At 35.5% G+C, this 20,462-nt stretch overlaps 1 protein-coding gene and 1 long non-coding RNA gene across 5 annotated transcripts in view; both read right to left on the bottom strand.

Moving 5' to 3' along the window:
• Positions 1-20,462, bottom strand: part of dhrsx (dehydrogenase/reductase (SDR family) X-linked) — a 101,722-nt gene that overhangs the window by 46,986 nt on the left and 34,274 nt on the right. The window lies entirely within an intron of this gene.
• On the bottom strand, positions 1,917-4,603 carry LOC141386040 (uncharacterized). Its single transcript, XR_012407127.1, has 2 exons — positions 2,833-4,603; positions 1,917-2,056 (listed from the first exon to the last, which is right to left on the bottom strand). It is a non-coding gene; the product is annotated as an uncharacterized lncRNA (long non-coding RNA).

Genomic DNA, 20,462 nt, shown 5'->3' with positions numbered 1-20,462 from the left:
CTACTTCAACACAGTACTGTATTATCAATACAATATCAGTCTCTCCAGCAGAAAATATATCCAAAGACGCCATGTTAAATTGTAAAGAAATCTTTGTTTTGGTAGATCTTTGTTAGATGGCAGCCATTGTGTAAAAAAGTGGAAAAAAGTTCTTGTTTTTTAACCAGACATTTAAAAAGAATATATTTTACAGCAGTAATCACAATAGAGTGAAACTGTGATATTTTTATCCAAGGTTATCACACCATTAGAATCTTATACCTGCCCATGCCTAGTCATAAACACTTCAGTGGTTAAAGTACAATCATTCGAAGCTCCAAGAACACTTCTATGCACCAAAATCTATAAACCTATTTTGTTTGCATTTTTCATCTAATTTTGACAAAGATTTAGTTCCTTTTTTGATCTTTGAACATTGCTGTCTATAGAAGGCCAGAGAGCTTACGGATTTCATGTAAATTGTTTCATTTGTGTTCTGTTCTGAAGATGAACAAAAATCGCAAGGAATTTAAAAAACATGAGGGTAAATAATTAATTACAGAATTTAAATTTTGGTTGAACTACCCCTTTAACCCATATTGTATGTCTGCTCAATCAGACAAACACCACAGAATTTAGGTTTACAGAAACTGTCAAGATTATCTGTGGAAGTGCTGTAGAACAAGATCAGGATAAATGAGAGGGCTTGTGACCTGCATTACAATTCTGATTTTGGCACTGTTTGCTTCACGTAAGGTGTAGTAGGGATCCATAAACTATGAACTGCCATCTGGGTGCAAGATTAAATCATTTTCTCTTGTGTTGTGTGTCATAGTGCCAAACAACAGATGCCATGTCTGCACTGCCTCACAACATCAAAAGAAAATCTAGAATAGTTCATTTTTTTTCCTGTTGTCCAAGATGGGTTCTGTCACATGGGTGACATTGACCAATAGATGCACTTAATATCTACTAAAGCTCCAAAAAACGCCTCTTGCTGGCACATGATGAATGTATTTATCTACTGTTTTTATTCACTCACACACACATATACACACACACACACACACACACACACACACACACACACACACACACACACACACACACACACACACACACACACACATACACTGTTAGAAACACTTAATACACAATTACAGAGACATTTGTAATGTATGTAGGCTTCTTAATGACAGAATACACATAATTTTCAACATAATTGAATAAAGGAATTTAAAGGTTTCAAGGTTTTATCTACATAAAATTGCATAATTTTACACTGAATGTCATAGCCAAAAAAAAAAAAAAAAGAAAAGAAAAAAAAATACTTGAAGTTTAATCCGGGCTGTACTGTATTCCTGAGAAAAAAGATATGAATCCGTCCTCTAATGACTCTGAATTTCTGAAGCAAGATTTTGAGGTAAACAACATAAAAGCATGTGTCCATCCTGCCTTGTATAATTGGTTCGGGCAGCTGCTGGTTGTGTAATGGTGTGAGAGATGATTTCTTGGCACACTTTTGGCAACTTAACACCAACTGAGGATCTTTATTATGCCAGTGCCAACCTGAGTTTTGTTTCTGACCATGTACATCCCATTACTGCTACAGTGTGACCAGTGTGTCCAGCAAGATAATAGCCATGTTACGAAGCTCAAATCATCTCACACGGGTTTCTTGAACATGACAGTTAGTTCATTTTACAAATGGGCCTCCATAGTACCTCAGTATCTGGAGCAACAGGAAATTCACATCATGGATGAGCAGCTCACACAAACAATCTTTACAAACTACACTATTATATAATGACAATTTTGCCTAAAACCCCAGAGAAAGGTTTGGCAACTTGTTAAATATATATATATATATATATATATATATATATATACATATATATATATATATATATTTTTTTTTTTTTTTTTTTTTTCAAGACAAGTCAAGACAACAAATATTTCTATGCTGCTTTTACTAATTTTTTGAGTTAATAAGGTTTCAATATAAAACTGTTGTTCGACAAACACTTCCTATTTACTTCATACATGTCAACTCTCCCGTTTTTTTTACGGGATTCTCCTGAATTTTACCATTTTATTTCGCCATCATCCTATCATTAAGAATTTTACCATTTTCTCCCTTATTTTTATTGAAATTACATTGAAATTAATTTAAAAATGTCTGCATTCACTTTCTTCATTACAGCTGTGCATTGATCTTTGATCGTCGCCCTTCATATGACAGACGTGCTCCACATGATAAACTGATCTCAGATCAGCTTCTATATGCGCCATTTTAAAGAGGAGCTAAAGTGCAGGACACTTTGGGATTCAGCTGTGTGTATAAACAGACAAATACGCTTAAAAATATGTAAACATGTCCGTCCTGCATGTTTCCTTTAAAACACAACAAATTTTCTCTTAAATGAGCACAAACATTTACAAAAGTAATCAAATGCTTTTATTACAGATCTGTGCATTCTTCAAAGTGACACCACCTCTGTTATCAAACAAAATAAAACGAGAGATTCATTTGCTGCTCTACACTTGTTTGATAACAGAGATGTCACTTTAAATGGCGTGTACAGAAGCTGATCTGAGATCAATTTATCATAAGGAGTGCATCTGTCAGTCAGCGCTTACACATGCACCCGCTGATTCAGAGATTGCATATGAAGGGCAAAAATCGATACACAGCTTTAATGGAAAGAAAGTGAATACAGACATTTTTATATTCATTTTAATGTGCTTTCAAGATTATAAATATGGGAGGAATATGGAAAAATACTTAATGATAGGATGATAGCGGGATAGAATGGTAAAATACGGGAGAATCCTGGCAAAAATGGGATTGACATGGGTTGACATTTATGAAGTAAACAGGAAGTGTTTGTCGAACAAGTTTTGCGAGGGAACGCAAAAACTTTAAAAACATATTTTCATATCACTCAGTTTTTTACACATCTATTTTTTTTTCTTTTCAGACATTTTTTTTCCCACCATCACGTCCCTTCCAGGTCTCCGTAGAAATTATCATTTTTAGTCAGTTTAATTGATGTAAGCTGCGCTAACTAGAAAAGTTCATTTGATTCAACTAAAGTTAAGTCAACAAGCACTTCACATATCATTATACGAAGTCCTATTACCATATTCGGATTATATTTACACAGATCAATGTTTATATATAATTGAATGTATAAAATCTAACTGTTCATAAAATAAAATTATTATTTTTTTCTTAACTTGGAATAAGAAAATCCCAAATACAATATTAATTATAAGAGAAAGGTCTTAAAGGTTTAGACCAGCATGCATGAAGGTGAATTGTCATCCATCACATCAACAGATTTAATAAACAGAGCTCTACATTTTCTACACTGAAAGAACCATTAATAAATTATCTAGGTATTATGTCAGAAATAATAATAAAACAAGCTTTAAATAATGTGCCAGTGTGAGTTTTCAAGTTATGGCAAAGAAAAACATTAAAGTATATTTATCAATAAACCATCAATTACTCATATGTTTTACGCAGTGGATGCCTTTTTAGCAGCAACCAGAACTGAGAGTACACTAACTCATGAAACCCTAGTGCTGGGAAACACCCATATTTTCTCTCATTTACACATTCATACATAATATAACACTGTTAGTTATATCCTTAAAAGAACTCGAAACCTAGTTCACATCACTGCATTGCAGATAATTGACCCCTGCTTCAGGAAAACCTCTCTCTGATCCTCAAAGTGTCCTCATTTCTGAGATTTACGGTGATAAACAGCATCTCTCCCTTGAGGTTTATAGCCAATCTGTGGCTGATTGAAACTGTTTGTATGGATGAAATGGCCTTTTGTCCCCTTACAGTTCTCTTGGCCTGAACTCTATCACTCCATGAGATCAGCCCAGAATAAAACAATGAAGAGGGAAGAGCAAATGGATGGCAGCAGAATGAGAAAACCAGGTGCACTGAGACAGAGCTTCAAAAAGCTGTGTGAAAACAGCAGATGGAAACGGCAGATTATAGGTTCTCGCTGCAAAAGATCTCTTTTTTTCATACAAACAGAAAAATATTGTATGTCTGGCCCTCCCATTAAGACTTACGATTACATACTATTTCAGCGGTGACTTGGAAAGGAAGCTCTGATACTAGTGATAAAATGTATCTTTCTTTCAGCTCATTGGCACAGTGTGCACCTTTTTCAGTGCTGAGTACTCAACCGCATAATTAAACTAATTATAGTTACACAATTACAGCAATTACCCACTACATTACATTAATCGTCTGACGCTACCCCAGTTTAGAGTGTGAAATGCCATTCTGACCGACAGCCCTTCATTACAAAAACCACTCATTCATTCCCAAATAGCAGAATGTTCTTAGACAACTTGTCAAGAGCAAAAGTAATAACCTATGGTCGACTAGTTTCACTCGTGACTGGGTTATAGTGCTCCATTTTAGGTAGATTACGCTACAGAAAAGGAAACGCAGATTGACTGTGCTTATTAACATACAAAAGACTAGCAAAAGACTATTAGTTGATTATTATTTATAATAGCATGCTAAAACATAACTAAAATGTTAGCTATCGATCCAAATCTAATATTCTCATAAAATGATGGATTACTCCTGTCACTGTTGTTAGTATGTCTATGGTAAAAGGAGTAACATTTAAGGTGTGGCAATTTACTAAGTGATTGTGAAAGCAAAAGACACGGACAACGGAAATGCCAACCAAAAGTGATTTCATTTACAAAAGTAATAACCATACAAATGCCCAAATACATACAGTTGAAGTCAGAATTATTAGCCCCCCTGTACTATTGGCCCCCTCTGTTTATTTATTCCCCAAATTTCTGTTTAACGGAGAGATTTTTTCATCACATTTCTAAACATAATAGTTTTAATAACTCATTTCTAATAATCATAATAATTTTATCTTTTATGATGACAGTAAATAATATTCTACGAGATATTTTTCAAGACAGTTTTATACAACATAAAGTGACATTTAAAGGTTTAACTAGGTTAACTAGGCAGGTTAAGGTGATTAAACAAGTTGTATAATGACGGTTTGTTCTGTAGACTATCAAAAAAAAAAGTTAGCTGAAAGGGGCTAATAATTTTGACCTTAAAATGTTTTTTTTAATAAAATCTGCTTTAATTCTAAAAAAAAAAAAAAAAAAAATCCAGAGGAAAAAATATTATCAGACATACTATGAAAATTTCCTTGCTGTTAAACATTATTTGGGAAATATTTACAAAAGAAAAAAGAAATCAAATGTGGGCTAATAATTCTGACTTTTACTGTATACAAAAAGAAATATTAACAATATTAGGTCAACTCAGGAGTAAGAGGATGCTTGTGAGGCCAAACAAAAGAAAGAAAAATAACAAAACAATTCAAAGCGCCACACACCATTTTCTTTCCTGTTCTCAGCTATCACATAAATAAAAAAACAAAAGGTGGCGTTCACCTCTTATCCTGGGTCTCTTACAATAAATCACCTACGTGTTTGCAAGATGGAAGTTGTATGACATCTTCCCAATCCACTTTACTCTCTGAGAAAAAGATCAAACGTCATGAGAGGTAGCTCGATATGACTTTGGAAAGAGCTGGGCCATCAAAGAAACAAACTAATTAAACAAAGTAAAAAGTACACAAATCCCAAATGTCTCAAAAGTGGCAAAATAGTGCAAAAGAATTTTAATCAAACAAGGTTAAGCAGAAACATCGAAAATCTAAATCGAGAATATACAAAAACAAGACCAATGCAGGTAACTCACAAAGAAAGACTTATTGAAATAACCCTTTGTCCTGATTTACATGCATCCTATTCTGCTTTTTCATTTTTTGAATGTAAGTCCCTGTGTAGTGTGTGTGTGTGTGTGTGTGTGTGTGTGTGTGTGTGTGTGTGTGTGTGTGTGTGTGTGTGTGTGTGTGCTTGGCCATAAAAAAAGATCTAAAAGTTTACAAATGTCATACTCCAAAGGGAGATTTGTTTGATTATGTTTTTTTTTTTTTTTTTAAATCTCTTTTCACAAGATACGTTGTACAGCTTGTTTGGACTACAAGGTTAAATTATGGGCTAAATGATGTCACAACGTGGCTCGAATACTGCCTATGGACATTTGAATGGTTGAAGGTGATGAGGAGCAAAACAACAATAGCGTTGCCATTCTAATATGTCGCTATATGCAAGCAGAAGTTCTACACGATCTTTGTGACCAATTTTTTCAGCTCAAATTGATTATATTGTGAAGCATTACACATTCCGATTTTTAAATATGTAGAGTTTTGTTGTTTAAGCATTTTAATAATTATCATATCATTGATTGCCATACTAGTACGATGGCTGATGGGTGCTACCATGTTCATCCCCGCTGCAGTGGACACATTAGCAGCTGATTTACAACAAGTAAACTCATCAAACTTCTTCCAAAATACAAGAAATAAGTGGATGTTTTAGGAGAAGTATTTAGCAAACATTGTCGATACATAAACAGTGTGTATATTTTGTGAATAATACACATTGCCAGAATGTGTGTAAAATCCTTGTCCATATATATCATGTATTTTAAAAGCCATAAATGTTTTGTTTCGCTACTGTGTATTCAAATGTCGACAACCCAAAACAAATGTTACATCACAGAAAACACTGATAAACTTTGATCTCTGTCAAGTAATGTGCTTATCTTTCTCTGGCTAAGTGCCAGGCTGTAGAGAAGAGACAGAATTTGCTTTTGTGGCAAGGTGTGTGGCAGTACTGAGCTGTTTACCAATTGGAACACACCGGGAAAGCTAACCAATCACAGCACATTATGATTTTGGAAGGCAGGCCTTCATCAAACCCAGAACTAATAGATGTGTTTGTTTCCAGGCTGGGGAGAAAGTGATTGTAATATACCCTTTGCACATTTCCAGGTTTCCTGGCAGCAGAAGAAGTTGCCATAATTGGGTAAAAAGCAGTAAATGCGAGAGTACAACAGATTGTTGTTTATGCATTCCAATTTGCACAAATAACAAAAGAAAAACTCTGCAATAGTGTTTTCATGACTTTTAAAAATGGGAAAAATGTATGACACTGATGATGGCTAAAAGAGAGAACAATGTCAAATTTACTGTCCAACAGATTATCGCTGCATTAGAAACACCTTGCATCAGTGCTTAATTTGAGCCAAAACTTGTCTGATCCTGTTCCGGAAAATGTCAGATATTCGTGTTTTGTGTTCGGGAATTTATTTTAATGGATCCGGCATTAACTTGTGCGTGGTGAATACCTACATCTGTTTGAGTGTGTGAAAGAGAGAATGTGAATGAGTGCAAGTCGGTGCAAGCAAAGGTTGTATGAGGCAAAGCAAAGGTTGTCATCATGGGCAAGTTAAAGCAAAGTCAGTCACAACTTTTATTTTCTGGTTTTGTTCCAGCAATTATTCATTTTCCAATTAAGCAATTTCTTGCAAAAGCATTTCCCACTCATTATGTAATTTGATGCAATTTTGATATGTTACAAAGTTTTGATTTATGAATGTGCATATAAAAAAAAAATCTAAATATAAAAAATATATCTATCTAAAAGGAATCTAGATGCAGATTATTGTCTTCAATTCATTGAAACGTGTCTTCAACATCTTGTTGAAAGGGTATATTACGTAAATTATGTAAAAAAATTATGCGTTTTTGAACCACCAAGCATTACAGCTTGTGTTTGTACATCCCCAAACAAAACCAAGACTTTGCAAAAGAGCAAAATATTAACAGTGTTATTCCCCAGTACTAATGTCAAAGCTTTAATATTCCTCTGTCCGACTCTATTTTAAGTAATTTATGATATTAAAAACTTCAATGAAAACTTCAAGACTATTCCAAAAATGTCAGTTTATTGTCTGCTAATGAAATTAAAGGATAGCATTTAGACTGTAATCAGAACACTCTTGAACACTCATTTTTAAAATGAAAACGACTTCTGTGTGAGCAGTGCATGTCTACATAACTGGCAATGGACCTCACAAAAGTGTGGTCAAAAAACTTAAGTTATATCCAAACACACAACCTATTCTTATACCCCATATGGTGATGCATTGGTCTTCAAAACCTGACAGGTGGACAAATCTAAACTTTTCTAAAACGTTTTTATTAAAACACATATAAATATGCATTTAAAAATACAACTACTACTAATAATATCATTATACAAATGCAAATTGTCATGAATAAACTGAAAAAGCCCCCTGAAATGAGGCATGGTAGTTTTTTTTTTTTTATATATAGTATAATACTATATAATAAGTATATTAAGCAACGTTTAAGCGTTTGAACACACATAGGCGCATAACTAACATGCTGGATTTTAGACCAGCTTTTAGTTGGTCGCAGTCTATTTCAGTTCTTCAAAATAGCACAAACTAACAATTCACCTTAACACACCTCTAATTTAGATTGGAACATCCATGAATCCACAAAATGGCACAAATGGACCTACTATTTAAACAACGTGGTGCAAAATGTGAAAATTAGGTTTGGTTAGGCGCTGATCTGAAAATAACAACAAATCGCACCAACACATTGCAAACCATTGCGCTGGGTGTATGATAAGGCCCATTGTTATGTGTGTGTGTGTGTGTGTGTGTGTGTGTGTGTGTGTGTGTGTGTGTGTGTGTGTGTGAGAGTGTGTGTTTAACAGAATGAAAGCCCATAAAGGGAAGTAAATTTTAAGGTTTGTGTGATCCCTTTATCAGGTAATTTGGAAGGCACTAGGGGGATACATTTGTAGTTCATTAAACGAGAACATCTGTAGTGGTTTTAATGTGTCGTCGTTATAATAAGGTTGTATATTACTTAATAGCTTAGTTAAAATGTTGCTTTAAATACTAAATTTTAATAAAGCTAGCAATTACAGCCTCATCAAGTCATAAAATGTCCATTTGTAGCACATTACATAGTCTAGCTCACCAAGAATGCTGTAAAAATCAGTGCCTCTCGTGGTTTCACCCTTCACACACATTAAATGATTTGAATTTATGACACTGGGCTGAAAAAGTACTAAACAGAGGAGACATAAACAGGAAGAGTGATGTCTCTCTGTGGTGACATTGTGCATCATGACTCATGGAATGAAAGGGCAGTGGGGTGAGATCCAGCTCAGTGTGTATGAGGGATGTATCAGCACATGCTCATGGGGCACAACCCTAATGATGTATTGTGTCTTCCCTTGGGTTTCTATTCCTGTGTTGTGCATATATAAGAGGCAGTTTATGGTGCGAGGCAAAAAGGATGACTAAAGCTTACGTAGTACAATAGCTCTGTATCGTCTCCCTCGCAAAAGCTACTTTCTTTCAGGATTCAGGCATTTTCACCACAATGCTGTCAATATGGATGCATTAAGAAATGCTCCTCTGGGTGTTTTCAGATTTGGTTAGTTTCAGAGGTCTAAGAACGGTTGGCATGAACAGACATTGGGAACACACCAAAGTGAACCCCTTTAAGGTAAATCCGACTGAGACGAGAGATGGTCTGTGTATGGTTTGATTTTAATATGCACTTCATAGCATACAAAGTGTGCACTGTTTGGCGCATTTCACATTTCTGTAAAGGCCTTCTAGGCTGACTTTATTAATATGTAGAACTAAATTAGTTCTAGATCAAAAAATGATTTTTAAATATAAATGAATGAAAAATATTGTGATAGTACGAAATGGATCAAAACCTTTCAACAAATTTGTCTTAATTCTTTCCGAAACCCATAATTGTCTTTGGGAAATGTTTTATTTTTTTATACAATATTAATACATGCATGCCATATCGAAATACCACCAATATTGTATCATACTATTTAGTTGAATATTAAAAGCAATGTCTTTACAGCTCAATAGATTTATTTTTTTTTCTTGTAAGATCAGTATAGTGGCTTTAAATTCTGACAGTATTTCATGAAAGTATCACTGTGTATATGTGTACATGTGTGTGTGTGTGTGTGTGTGTGTGTGTGTGTGTGTGTGTGTGTGTGTGTGTGTATATATATATATATATATATATATATATATATATATATATATATATATATATTTGTGTGTGTATGTATGTGTATGTGTGTGTGTGTATGTATATATATATATATATATATATATATATATATATATATATATATATATATATATATATATATATATATATATATATATATATATATATACACATATATGTATACATATACATACACACACAAATACAAACACACATACATGCAAAGTATGATTAATTACAAATAAATTAAATGTCCTAGTCGGGTCTTTTTTGCTTATTACATTTCCAACCCAAATCAAACACATATAATTGCAGTCTTTGAACTTTCTGGCCTCTGAAAGCAGGGAAATTTCTACCTTCAAAAACTTGTATTCCAAAAGGTAGGAAGGCATGAAGCCTTGTCCGAATCCTAATCATAGCTTCAATTTCAGTCTCCTGAGATGCTTTCATCTGATCAATTTTTGAAGGCAGCATCACTGATTCCTTCACTGCCTTTGATATTCCACAATCCAATGTATTCCATTCCTGACTGCCTATGCTTTCAGACTAGCCACTATAGAAACTTCCAGGCTAGCCTGTTAAGGCATGTTGGCTGCAAAATCTGTAGGACACTGGCCCTTCAGGAATAAACCCTTAATATAGAGTAAATATAAATTTTTGGAAAATTCTTATTTTTTATTGTCAAACTGCCAAAACCTAAAATCAACACTCCTGCTGTTCTCTCCCCAAAAAATCACAAGCCCAGAAACATCTAAGTATTTCTGCTCTGCACTATTCATCCCACGCCTCCTCAAAGACCTTCAGTCGTGGGCTGTTCTGGCATGATTGATTGCTGGCGTGACTCTCGGAGCACTGCTGGACAGGGATGCTTGCAGATGTTCAGTTCTGATTAAAAATCCAAACAGCAATAATGAGCACAAGAGTCCACACAGAACTCCGAAGTGCTGTTTCCTGCTGGCAGCAGATCAACAGGTCTGCCTTATAAGAAGAGAGTTAATTTGGTGATACGCCTAGCCACGGAATACACCCTCATCCCTATTTTCTCTCCTAATTTTCAGTTAGGATGTGCCAAAGAGTGTGGTAATGGGGTAATCTTGGCACCAGAGGTACCGTGCCAGCTGGAGGACACAGTGATTGGCATGCTGCCATTTTCAAGTACCAACAAAGATGTTTCCCCCCCTCTTTTCCATCCTCAAAGGCTGCCAGTAAATCAGACACGCGCTCCAGAACGTGGAAGACTGATAGAGAATAACTCCTGGGTAAGTGACAGGCTTGGATGAGATGCAGGGTTTTGTCAGTCAGGTCGGTCTCCAACAGGTCTCGGAATATGTAGATGAAAGATTGGGCAGTATATCTTAGTATGGATGATGCGATTTATCACTTCATATCAAGACAGGGAAAGACGAAGCAGATCAATAAAGGACAGAGATAAAGAACGGAACAGATTGTTTTTTCTTTCGCTGATGTCATAATTGCAATGTCACTGCCACCATAATAAAGACACAGAAGATAAAAACGTAAGACTGGTATACTATAAACATGCAAAACAGATGATAACAAGCAGTGACAAGCACAAATGCTGTGAAATGCTCTGAATTTAAACCTCCTGGTCGGTGCATATGCGCTACTGTCTCTGCATGAACTTTTTTTTGGTAACTTTTGTGAAGCTTTGACACACGGTGTGTGTTTTGGACATATGCTAGGGCGTCTGTCTAATTACATCAGGCTGTGGGGTGCCTTCACCCCTGCAACGAGCCCTCATTGAGCAGACATTTTACCAAACACTGACTCCTCCGGTGAGGATGCAGAAAGTTCTGACTGTGCAGACGTCTGCTGTTCACATCAGCTGCCAGCTGGCTGCCAACAGGTAACACAATAAAGTCTCAGCATGTACTACTAATAAATCCTCACAGGTTAATAGAAAGTTTACAATAAACAGTTCTGTCTGAATGTATAATAAGTCATTACAGTGATACTGGGAGTACACAAAAACTTGACACACCCTGATAAATTGCAGTACTATCAAATCCATGTCATGTTACAAGAAAGATTTGGTAAAAAAAAAAAAAAAAAAGTATGCTAACACTTTAGAATAACGATCCACTAGTTATTTGTAAAATAAATGTAATTACTAACATTAAGTATGAATAATCTTGTATTTATTAACCATAGTTTTACATTAATAATGCATTATTAAAATACAAAGTTGTGCTTGTTAACATTAGTTAATGACGTAAAGCAACATAAACTAATGTTATTTAACTTAAATAAATATAACTAACACTAGCATAGATGGAAAAATAGATAATAAATGTAATACTAATTGGCTATTATTTTGATATATATATATATATATATATATATATATATATATATATATATATATATATATATATATATATATATATATATATATATATATATATATATATATAGGCGCTGTCGTGAAATAATAGTGAAATTAACACGTAAAAAAAATATAAACGCAATTAAGGCAGTTACAGTTTTTTTTTACTTCCTGTTGTGGCAGACGTGTGGTAAACATGCAAAGAAATATAAATAAGACCAACGAAGCCCTTTTTGAAGGCAGGTTTCATTATAAAACAATTAATGTCGCATCACCAAGCTCTCCAGAGTTTCATGCAATTTCAGGTGTCTCAGTCGAGTTCGAAAATCTGAACTTCAGCAGACATTCGCACCGCGTTAACCAATCAGGAGCTTTCTCTTGTGGGGGCGTGATTGTGATGTATCGCCTGTTGTAGGTCTCCTGAGGGAAGTCCTCCATCGGACACCGACAAAAAGTTCATCAAACTGGGCTCGGCTCAGTCAGAAGCACAGCTGAAAGCCTCCGTCATCCAGGTTAAGTTTCTGGAGAAGTTTATGAGCTCATAGAGCTGGATGCACCTCTGAAAGAATCAAGTGGACTCAGACACGGCCCTAAACGTATCAACGCTGTTTTTCAGTCTTCATAAAGCACATAAACACTGTTATTTTCTTGATAAAATCCATGTTAGCCATTTAGCAACAAAGCTACAGTCACCGGGCAGACAGAAGCCCTGCCCATCATGCAAATCCGCGTCTATTCTAAAGTGAATTTGACATGCGAATGAAGCGGATTTGATGCGCGAATGAAGCGGGGTTTGACGCGCGAATGAAGCGAGTAAACTTTAAATGTTCATGCGGCTATTTACGCGCGAATAGCGCGATTTATCCGTGCGTTTCGCGTCTGGTTTGAACGCAGCATTAGGCCCGTGAACAGATCCTTACAGGAGCAGGTGCTGCAACGCGATCGCAAAGTAAAGAGCAAGTGCCTCTTGAGAGGGGCACCTTAGCCAATGAGGGCAGAGGGGCAGTGGCTCTAGCCACCCCCCTGTGCACAGCCCTGGTCTTTGTGTCTATGTGCGCGTGCCAAATTGTTTCTACTTAATTAATTCTATAATTAATGTTCTCAACTCACAACAACACAACTATTTCAATGAGTGCAATTGTTTGTATTCAATACTTTATCATTATTATCATTATAATTTTCCAATTATCAAGCACATTAAACAACAGCACATTTTATAAGTGGTCAGAAACTTGTAAATAACTCAAGTTATATTAAAACCAAACACACCGTTGCTTTTCTTGTGAAATTCCTAATAAGTTTGATGTGTCAAATGACCCTCTTCCTATTAAAAAAACAAAAGTTGGATCCAAGATGGCAGACTTCCAAATGGCCACTATGGTCACCAACCTTCTTGAAAAGTTTACCCTCTCGAACATACTAATGTGCCACAAACAAGACGTTAATATCACCAACCATTCCCATTTTAATAAGGTGTATCCATATAAATGGCCCACCCTGTACTATAATTACAACAATCTACTATATTTGACTAGATTTTCTACTATATTTATTGAATTCATTATAAATTAAAATAATATATTATAAAAATGTAAACATCTGACAAAGTGGGTACTTTCACTACTTTAATTACTTAGTGCTTTTATTTTGTGAGACTTTTCAGATTGTGAACAAGAATATGATGGGCAGCTGCATACTGACCACTCAGTTCAGCATGTGCATCATTCTTGTTCACAAAAAGGCAAAATGATTCAAAAGAGGGTGGCACGGTGACACAGTGGGTAGCATGATCAGTCGCTGAAGCAAGAAGGTTGCTGGTTTGAGCCCTGGCTGAGAAAGTTGGCATTTGTGTGGAGTTTGCAGGTTCTCCCTGTGTTCGAGTGGGTTTCCTCTGGGTGCTCTGATTTCCCCCATAGACCAAAGACATGTGCTACAGGTAAATTGAATAAGCTAAATTGCTTAAATTTATGTGTGTGAATGCAAGAGTGTTTGGGTGACTCTCAGTGTTGGGTTGCGTAAAACATATGCCGGATAAGTTGGCGGTTCATTCCACTGTGGTGAGCCCTAATTAATAAAAGAGAGTAAGCTGAAAAGAAAATGAATTAATGAATAAATGATTCAAAAGACTCGATTCATTGGGGTAAATCAAAATTCCCACCACTAGAGATCAGATCATCAAATCACAAAAGATCGACATGTCTTCAAAAATGGAGAAGGATTGGAATAGTTGCCAAAAAAAGGAAGTCTCAAAGAACACCAGAGCCACATCCAAGATTGGCATGACTAACATCAGACAGACACCGGTCAAAAATAGAATCCATGGCAGAACATCATGGCAGAACGATTTGCTAACCAAGAAGAACATGAAAGCTCGCCCTCTTGTTTTTTTAGAAGCACTTGGCTGATCCTCAAGCATCCTGGAACAACTTATTATAGAAAGATGAATCAAACGACCTTGTTAGAAAATCGAATAACACATTTCATAAATAACCATCACATTCTCTAAGACATGTTTCTGAAAAACGAAAAGCTTAAATTAAATAATTTAATAGCTACAAAACCGAGCAACAAACATCATTTGCTCTCAATTTCAGGGCAATATATATATGATTTGGGTGGCAAAAATCATTTTTTTGCATTTTATCATGCCAAGTTAATTTGCTCACCTCACACTTATGGGAACATTCTTCAAATGAACTCAAACATCTGTTTATTTGTTAATTATTATTGCTTTGCATGTAATTGTATATTCTAAGGCTTAGCTTTAGGGTTAGGGTTTGGGTTTAGGTTTGGGATAGGGTTGCAATACATCCATGAATATTAAATACAAAATAAATATTTGAATATAATATTACAAAACTACTTTTTAAAATTAAAATGACGTTTAAATTACATCATTTAACATTAAACAGTAGGATACAGAGATAGTAGGCATATTGTAAAAAAAAAAAAAATATATATATATATATAAGATCAATTAGTCATGACAACAAGTTTTTGTTCATTGTAACTTATTTAACTAAGTTAATCATGTTCTAACTTAATTTTATAAGTTACGGAAGCTGTTTTAAATTGTTTAACATAAGTTAAGTTAAATGGACTCATAAGGTAATTTGATTCAGCTTAAATATTTAAGGCAACCAGGATTTTTTTTTTTTTTACAGTGCAAGTGTATTTGATAAAATATAACAAATAAATTACAAGGATCAATGAATACAGAGTATTTTTGGGTTTCTTTCTTTCATTCATTCATTCATTTTCTTTTCGGCTAAGTCCCTTTATTAATCGGGGGTCGCCACAGCGGAATGAACCGTCAACTTATCCACCACCAGCATTATGGAGGCATAAAGTATTTAGGTACAGAAATCCAATAATCAAATGTAAAATAACACTGTAATTACTTTGTTGTGTAAATAGTTAGATGAACTTAATCCTTGTTAAAGATACAAACTGTCTTGTGCCAAAAAGGGTTAAAATGCACTTGAAATCTTAAAACTCATATATCAATCTATTAGTTTTACACAAATCAAATGTGTTCAGCTCAAAATTGCAGATCCTGCGATGTGACTATTGCACATTTGCACATTGTGATGTCAAACATGAGACGATATTGTGCAGCCTATATTGTATACCATTGAAGTGCATGAATTAAGATGCAAAACAGAGGAAGAGTCAGAAATTCAATAGTCTGCATCAGACATCACACAGACTGACTGCTGGCTGAACATCTGATGCATACGGAACAAAATTGGAAACACTTCATTTTCAAAGTCATCATCTAATTGGATGAATTCTACAGGATTTCAGGGAGAAGTGTGTGCTGCATTCTAGGCCTGGAATGTAAATCGTCATCATATGGAACCTTCTTGATAAATAAAAAAAGAAAGCAGTCTATAACTCGCGCTATACTGTGAAAAATTGGGTAACACTTTATAATAACTACACACTATGAATCATTTATAAGGCATTAGTATCTAGTGAATTCATTATTTGTTAAGCATTAACGCTACATTAATAAACATTAGTAAGCAGTTTATAACTGCAGCTACAAATGCTGTATTCTTGACTTATAAGCACCTATATAATGTGGTTAATAATTGTATTTTCAGTTAATGGTTTATTTTTCATTACTAAATTAAGTATCCCAATATTTACAAACCATTTTTATTTAGGAGTAGTTAAGGGTTTTTAGGATAATTCAGAATGAGTTTGTAAATGATCAATAAACCATTGAAATCAACATTTATATATCTTGCTATTCAGTCATACATTAATGGTTACTATGTATGTTTACAAATGCTTTATTATCTTAATTTCATGCAGTTTTGTGACCTAACCTAAAGTGAGGACTATTAATGCCTTATAAATCCCTTATAAATGACATTTTAAAGCTCAGTTTCAAATGAACAATAATATTTTCAATCTTTTTTAAAAAGTAAAATTACTGTAAAGTTTAAACATTGCCAAAAACAGGAATGACAAAATACGACATAAAACTGGATAAAACAACAATATAATAATTTAACAATATAATAAGATGCAATATTTAAAATCTATAATGATTTTAGATAAGGTTGCAGACTTATTTTTCATTTGAAGTAAAGTTCCATTTGAGTAGTGTAGTTTATGTCATTTTTCCTGTTTGGAATATAACGGAGCCTTTATTTGTCATTTATAAGGGATTTATAAAGCATAAATAGTCCTCACATTAGATTAGGTCCAAAAACTGCATGAAGTTGAGTTAATAAAGCATTTATTAACATACATAGTAACCATTAATATATGCCTGAATAAAAAGACATCTAAACGTTGATTTCAATAGATTATTAATTATTTACTAACTCATTCTGAATGATCCTAAAAACTCTTAACTACTCTTAAACACAAATGGTTTGTGAAAATGCAATAATTCCTTTAACTGTTTATCACTATTTGTGCCCCATATCACAGCTATTGTGAATGCCTCACTCAGTACAGGGTCAATAGAAACCGCGCTGTTACGCCAATCCTTAAAAAACCTGGCTGTGACACTACTGATTTATCAAACTATCAGCTTATTTCGAATGTACCTTTTTTAGCAAAAGTTCTTGAGCGCGTGGTGGCCAGTCAACTACAAAACCACCTTTAGGTAAATGCCTTTTCAATCGAGCTTGAGATCAGGTCACAGTGTGGAAACAGCCTTATGCCTAGTTCAGACTGCGTGATTTCAGCCTCGATTTTGGCTCGCCGACAGGTTTTGAGAAATCGCAGACAAATGCCTGATATCACAGGCAAATCGCTGCTCGTGTACGTGAGTGACAATCACACAGTATGAACTTTCAAAGACGCTATCTGAGAGAATCGCCGATAAGTCGCCGATGCCTGCGAGATATTTGGTGTGCTGAATATCTGGAGCTGTCGGCGATTCAAATCATGCCGTGTGAATTGAGTTTTGACTGAAAATAACATCAGCGATCGTCCCATGAAATGGAGGAAAAACTAGTGGAGGTTTGACAGGACTCAGGAGCAACTGTGTCTGTTTGACGTTTCATAGTACAGAAAGAAATTAGTTTATTATCAACGTTGAGGAGAAATGGCTAATTCTTTAAACCCAGGCGAGCAAACATGTACATGTTCTACCCCATTAAAGGCTTCTTTCTCATTATGTAGTTAATAACAAAAGATATACTACGTGTTTTTGGCTGTGAGACGTAGTTTGGACGAAGTTGTCGGCGATTCTTCCTATAGTTAAGTCATGCAATGTGAATGTCCCGGTCGCGGATCCATCTTGCAGTGTAAACAAAGCAACGACGTAACGCTAGCCCAGATAGTCAAGCAGTGTGAAAACGTCTGTGACACGACTAGTTTGAAAATCATGCAGTCTGAACTCGGCATTATTTAAGGTCACTAATGACCTTCTTAAGATTGCTGACTCTGGGGCTTGTGGTATTCTGGTGCTCTTGGATCTAACTGCAGCCTTTGACACAATCTCTCACAGCTTACTATTAGACAGATTTCGAGACTGGGTTGGCCTAGCTGGGACAGCACTAAAATGGTTTATATCCTTTTTCACCGAACGCTCGCAGTTCATTTATTTGGGAGGTCATAGATTGCGGACTGTCCCTCTATGTCACGGTGGCCCCAGGGTTTGGTACTCGGGCGACTTTTGTTGAGCATTTTATATGCTACCTCTTGGGAAAAAAATTACAAAAATATGGCATTAATTATCATTGCTATGCTGGCGACACACAGATTTATATTAGTACATCTCCTAATCGCACACTACAAAGTATCTTTGAGCCGTGCAATGGCAACTGTACGGGACGGGAACATCCGCATGTCTAGCAGGTATATAAGGTTTCCATAACAGTTGACCAGCCAAACATTAAAGTGCAATTTGCAGCGATCGCCAGCTTTCCCAGTGTAAATTGAGTGATCGACTGCATGTACATTGCTTCATTGGGTTCATGAATGATAGTGTCAAAACATATTGCCATGCTCTTTACCAGCTACGCCACTCAAGCTGCTAAAATCCACTCTCTTTGGTTATTTTATCTCTGTCAATCAAACTGGACACTACAAAATTTTACAACTTTACATCGCACAATTTATTTTTTAATTCCTTCGCAGTGTGATGTTCAGACCCCACTGCATTACCGCGTTAGCTTAACTTTCCAACTCAATATTTTTTTTCTTTTCTCTTGTAATTAATTCTGAAGGACAAACTTGCAAATAACACCATTTATCTTGGTCTATCTATGATAGGAGCACCTTTCATTTCACATTCTGTTTAAAGTTACTCTTTTTGCTTGCCTTTGCTATTGATTTTTCAATTGGTTTTGCCAAAGTGGAGTCATTACCAAATTTATAAGGGGGAGGAGGCAGGGAGGGGTTTTGCGCTAGTGCACGTGGTCTCAGTTTTACGTTCATTCCAATGTACAAAGAGAATATGCGTGGGATTCAGCGTGCGCACTGTTTCATCCATCTGAATTTTTTACTGCGTACGCACATTTACAGCTTTGTGTGTACGCAATGTTTTAGTTTGAATTCAATGCAAGTCTTCGTACATGAGGCCCAGACCCCCTGTCATAAGTCTGAAGACTAGGCATTCGGTGGCCATTTATTACACTAACAAATGACACTCTAAATCATAGGTCTCAAACTCAATTCCTGGAGGGCTGCAGCTCTGCATAGCTTAGCTCCAACTCATGCCTGCTTAACAGTCTCTAAAAGTCTTGAACACCGGAGGACTACAGACAATTCCTTTGTCTTCATGCTTGGTTTGTGCTTTGACATGCACTGTCAACCCTGGGAGCTTATATTGACAGGTGTACTGTATGCCTTTTCAAATCATGTCCAATCAACTGAATTTACCACAGGTGAACTCCAATTAAGCTGCTAAAACATTTCAAGAATGATCAGTTAAAACAGAATGTACCTGAGCGCAATTAGAGCTTCACGACAAAGGCTGTGAATACTTATGTAAATGTGATTTTTCTTTTTTTTAATATAAATTTGCAATAATTTCAAAAACTCTTTTTTTTTACATTGTCGTTATGGAGTATTGTGTGTAGAATTTTGAGGAAATAAGTTGATTTAATCCATTTTGGAATAAGGCTATGACATATAACATTTAACATTTTTCCTCAACAACAAAATAGACTTCTTATGTTGTCAACCACGTTAATGCAAACCTGACCTTATTTTTTTCCCCCCGTTTTCAGTTCCTGTAAGATTAGGGTAGGAAGAATCTTTGTGTATAACATGTCACAGTTTACTTTACTTTGCCATCTTTACTAACAAAACTAAACTAGTATAATATATACTTGGTGTCTGAATAATCTTTGGTTTGAATTCTATACTAGCTCTATACAAGCAATCTTAGTCTACATCTACAATAAAGTGTGTGCCATTATGGCAGCCTCCAAGACCACATCCCTTATCTGACACAGACACTTTGTGAAAAGCGTTTTGATGAGTTATGAAGGTTTCGTCACTCAGAAATCATACCGCAGATCCGGAGCTGCGGCAGCTGCGCAGAGAACAAGACAAGCGGAGGATGGGTGGAAAACAGCCTAGGGAACATAACTGTCCGCCCATCCAGAGTGACTGAATCCATAACGTGTTGACAGGGTGTA

Source organism: Danio rerio, chromosome 1, assembly GCF_049306965.1.
Source record: "Danio rerio strain Tuebingen ecotype United States chromosome 1, GRCz12tu, whole genome shotgun sequence".
Taxonomy (NCBI): Eukaryota; Metazoa; Chordata; class Actinopteri; order Cypriniformes; family Danionidae; genus Danio; species Danio rerio.
The sequence above is the reverse complement of the archived record's forward strand: the minus strand, read 5'-3'. Positions and strand labels throughout refer to the sequence as shown.